The 5,285-nt window shown below is 35.8% G+C and overlaps 1 pseudogene; it reads left to right on the top strand.

The window, feature by feature from the left end:
* Window positions 1-4,276: 4,276 nt before the first annotated feature.
* Window positions 4,277-5,285, top strand: part of LOC101997125 — a 95,838-nt pseudogene continuing 94,829 nt past the window's right edge.

Below are 5,285 nucleotides of genomic sequence, written 5' to 3'. Positions count from 1 at the left end.
AGCTGCAGTCACATACAGCTACATCACAAGAAGTCTAAACACAGACATTGGAGAAAATGCAGTTTTTTTCAACAAATGCTTCTGTTAAAAACGTGAAAACAAAAAATAGATTTATATTTCTTATCCTATGTGACAATCAACTCAAATTATATTAAAAAACTAAGTTATGAATTCTGCTTGTGGTTTTTCCCTTTGTGTCCTTTCAATAAATTCTGATTTCCCCATTGTTACAGTACATAAAGTTCTTGCCTTAAAACAAGTTATTATATATCCTCTATAAAGGACAGTAGTATGAAAACTTGGAGTGACTGGGTTAAGGAAGCCTGGGGGAACAGGAAAGACATCTAGAATAGACGTAAAGAAAAAAGCAGAGACCCTGCAGCATAGTTTTATATACTGTCCAGTTTTGTTGTATTTGTATTGATAGCTCTGCCCTCCATTCAATGTGTCAGCCAATGAACTCCAGCATGTTCACAGATTTTAGACAGTTCTAGTTTTAGTCTCTTGTCATGGAGATTAGAGACCAAGTACATCAAAGCAAGCTTCAAAAGTGTTTCCTATTATTATGCTTTTTGTCATAAAAAATATAGTTACATAAAAAATGTCAATAGCTTTTGTCCTTATTTATAACTCGACATACTTAGGTTATCTATCATTGCAACCAGATTTTTAAAAATCGCTTCAGCTTTTAAAAATGTATCATCAGCTTACTGTTTTGACATGAAAAGAAGAGTAATTTTGTGAACTCCAAACCTTTACAATGGCAAGAAACAGGAAACTACTAACAACATTTGTCTTCTGTCTGGAAACATTGACATGGTATTACTATAGCAAAATTGGTTTGTGTTCTAAAATATGTTTTACAGTCAGATTTTGTTTTTGAAAGTATTGTCTTCGAGTTTCTATTACTATGAAGAGACACTATGAACACAGCAACTCTTAGTAAGGAAAACATTTAGTTGAGGCTGGCTTACAGTTTCAGAGGATTGGTTCACTATTGTCATGGCAGAAAGCATGGGAGCACACAGGCAGACAGACATGGTACTAGAGAAGGAATTTTGAGTTCTACATCTAGATTGGCAGGCAACAGGAAGAGAGAGTGATGCTGAGCCTGAATTGAGCATTTGAAACCTCAAAACCCACAGTCAGAGACACTTCCTCCAACAAGGCCACACCTACTCCACCAAGGCCTTTTCTCCAATAATGCCACTCCATATGAGTCTATGGGGGCCATTTTTATTCAAACCACCACGAACATTAAATGATTTTACATGATTTTCTATACAATCATCAGGTCATATAAGAATATTAGAAAAAAATAGAAAGAAATTCTCCAAAGTCGGTATAAAATTTAGGTCAAATCTTGAAATTCCCAGAATATTCCCCCTTTGTATTTAATTAACATTGAGTGAAGTTTATGTGGCATATTTCATATTTTACTGGTGTTTAATCGTGAATTTCTTGGGAAAGTCCATAACAAATGTAAAGGAAATGTGTATTTACTCTCTTTGCAAGATTTTATCTTAAGAATTTAAAAAAGTATATAAACATGTGAATGACAAAACAAGAATTTATATATCAAGTTTGTGTAGGAGAGAAGAACTAGGAACAATTGAAATGCTCTTAGAAGTAAAAAATGAACTATGGTCTACTGGAAAACAACTTCTGGACCTATTTCTTGTTTGTTTTTTTCATCAGTCATATACTAGAATCAAACACTTAGAGTCATCTGTCTAATACAGACAAGTTTGTATACAGACTCTATTTTTATGTCATTAAAAAGAAAATCAGGACATAAGCGATATGTGACCATTATTTATTTTTATATTTAATTGATAAAGAGCAATCCTCAAAACTCAGTTGCTTTCATATTAATGCCAAAGCTTAAATTCACCTAATATTTTTTAAACATATGCAATATTGAATGAATATTTAAGAAAGAAGCACTAAAGACTAGGGCAGAATAAGCAGCCTGTTCTTGCAGGTTTCCTGAATGGGAACCTTGAAGATTTGGGACACTGAAAGAGTTAAAAATCCTAAGAAATAAGGCTGGGAAAGCAAAAGGCTTTGTGGAATAAGACCATGATCAATAGATAAGCAACATTGTCTATTTTATAGGTAAGACAACTAGCAAAGGTTCTGAAACTTAAACCAAAATTCTAGTGTCCAGCTAGATTTTAAGTTTATAGGATGATTTAGGCAAGAAGGAGCTCAAGGAGGGCAATAACAGACAGCAAAAAGCAGCTACAAAAGGAAAAATAAGACATGCAAAAGCTCAACAGCAAGTTCAGCAGGTTTTGATGGAGAATGAGGTGGAGGATGTATATGATGTTGCTTTTGGCTATTAGCATCTGAGAACTCTCCCACCCATTCATAAAATAGAAGTTAGACTTGTGGACTGATTTTTGATTTGAAATTACAATAAAGTGTCGTTAAATCTAGGGCCTCACACAAGCTAGGCAGGTACTCTTTCACTGAATTACAGTCACAGAGCTTTTTATACATTTAATTATTTTTGAAGCAGGACCTTGCTGAATTGCCCAGTGTAACCTTGAACTCACCCAAGCAGCTCTGACAAGGCATGAACTTTTGATTCCCCTGTCTCAGTCACCTAAGAAGCTAGAATTATAACCCAATCAGTAGACCCTGCTAAACTTTTCTTCTTACTGTCTTAGTTGCTATGAAGAGATACCATGACTGTGGCAACTCCTATAAATGTGGGGCTTGCATAGAGTTTCACAGGTTTAGTTCACTGTCATCATAGACGGACCTCATGCAGAAGTAGCTGAGAGTTCTACATCCAGATTCGCCTTCAGCCGGAAAAGCCACTGGGTCTAGTTTGACCTTCTGAAACCTCAAAGTGCACCCCAGAGACACACTTCCTCCAACAATGCCACACTTCCTAATCATTTCAAATAGTGTCACTCCCTAAGCACTTAAATACATGAGCCTATGGGGGCAATTCTTATCCAAACCACTACAGTTACCTGCATGTAGTTTTTAACACATTTTTAATTTTCAGTTCTGCCCTAGTTTTCTTTCTGCTTCCATGACCGAAAACATCTTGAGAAGGAAAGGTTACAGTCCATAATCAAATGTCCTCAGGTTTAGGAAACTAGAGGTCAAACCTAGCTCCAAGACTAGAAACTTGGAGCAACAATGCCTACTGACTTGTTCCCATGAATTACTTATTTGCTTACTTTACAACACAGAACTACCTGGCCAAGCATGGTACCACCCACAGTGGGTTCCATTCTCCCACATCAATCATTAATCAACAGAATGCTCTTGACTGACATTCCTACAGGCCAATACGATCAAAGAGTTCCTCAACTGAGGTTCCCTCCTCCAAGACAAACTCTAGTTTCTGTCAAGTTGAAAAAAACTAATCAGCACATGTGCTTTTAATAACCTGTGCAATTCTGCAACTTAACAATCTCTATTTCCTTATATTCAATTTTATAAACTTGGTTAGCTTCTATAAGAGCCGAGTTTATGATTCCAAGAAGAAAATCCATTTCTTAAAATAATTATATTAAAACAAACACAAGATTTTTTATTTATGGATATACTAAAGTTAATGTTATTAAAATATGAATGTTTCTAAACTCTGGGAGATATATTGTGTTTCCTTCCTTCAATATTTACAATGAGAGCAGTGTTTTACTCATACCAAATGTCATCATGTGCTTTAATATGCTTGTCCTCTTTGGTCAGCATCCAATAAAAAGGTAGTTCTCCAAATATCTATTGTCCCTAATATTTTGCAGAGTCTTTTGTACCATTATGGACAAAAATCATTTGGTTTTCTGTTTTGCTCATATTTTTCATCACTTGCTTTAGGAAAAATAACAGATTTGTTTTACTCTTGTTTTAGTTTTTGAAAAGATAGTAAAAATAAGTTTAGAACTATTAATCTGTAGATTATATTCTGTTCTAATTGCTGTTGTTTATCTGGAAAAATAGCTCATTATTGACCAATCTGGTTGAGAATATTGACCTTTCAGATGGTTTTATATGCATGTTTTCATATATATTATATAAATTATATGTTTTATATATGTATATAAACATATATATGATTTTGTTTCATTTTTTAAATGATTGACTTCTTTTATAACTTTCTATATTGTTTTTCTTCTCTCCTCCAAGCCTACGTACATTTACCTAACACTGTGATTCATTTAGAGGTCTTTTCCATCAGAATTTGTCTTTATTGGGTATCTGTAGTAATTTGCTGACCAGGAGAGCTTTTCTTTTTAAATGCTAAATGGGCATGGCTCGGACCAACTCCACAGCACTGCCTGTTGGCTCTGTCCAGTCCAACATAGCGAAGGCATCTTCAGTGCCTCTGAGAGTCATCCACATTGGACCAGCTCCAGGGTCGCAGTGAGTCTATATCACCATTAAGCAATTTGTAACAGGCTGCTCACAGACCCCATTCAAGTGCTTGGCCTCCTCAAAGAGCCAGAGTTTGTGCTGGCAGCACAAATCAGGAATCCACTGTTTCTAATGCTAAGCCAGTAAGCCTTCTCTTAAAGGAGCTGCCTTGCCTTATTCAGCGATGTAATAGATCCAAGGCAGATTCTTTATTAACCAATGGTATTCACAACATACAGAGGAAAATCCCACATCACTGTTGTGCTGGCAACATTGGAAATTACAACACAACAGGAAACGTCTCTCAGAAGATTAAAAAAAAAATCTCAGTGATCATTCTCTTCAAGGCAAGTTGAATGAAATAAAGAGTTTTCAGGTATATAAATAAAAAGCTATTCTTCTCACCTGTATTTACATTAGAAACATACTAGATTTGTCTTACCACAGTATAGGCAGGCAGGAAGGATATTCTTACCACAATGGCAGTATATACCCAGTTGTTCAGGGCCTAGACAGCAAGTACCCTGGTTTCCGTTATGGATAAATCTCTAACAGGGTCCTTCCTTCCTTCCTTCCTTCCTTCCTTCCTTCCTTCCTTCCTTCCTTCCTTCTTTCCTTCCTTTCTTCCTTCCTTTCTTTTGCACTATAATGAAGTGGAAATGAAAGATAACGTAGCCTGTTTTACCCATTGCAAAATGATATTGAGTGGTTTTTGAATACTAAGACAGAATTATAGGTTTACATAAGGACCAACAAATATGGAGTTTTGGAGGTAGCTTAGTCAGCAAAGTGACTCACACTCAAGCAGGAAGGTCTTACTTAGTTCAGATCCTCTGCATTCATGTAAAAAACCTGGGTGTGATAACATGTGTCTGGGTGTGATAACATGTCTGGGTGTGATAACA

The sequence above is a fragment of the Microtus ochrogaster genome, chromosome 4 (genome assembly GCF_000317375.1).
Source record: "Microtus ochrogaster isolate Prairie Vole_2 chromosome 4, MicOch1.0, whole genome shotgun sequence".
Taxonomy (NCBI): Eukaryota; Metazoa; Chordata; class Mammalia; order Rodentia; family Cricetidae; genus Microtus; species Microtus ochrogaster.
Note: the sequence above shows the minus strand (reverse complement) of the source record. Positions and strands in the feature narration are given on the sequence as shown.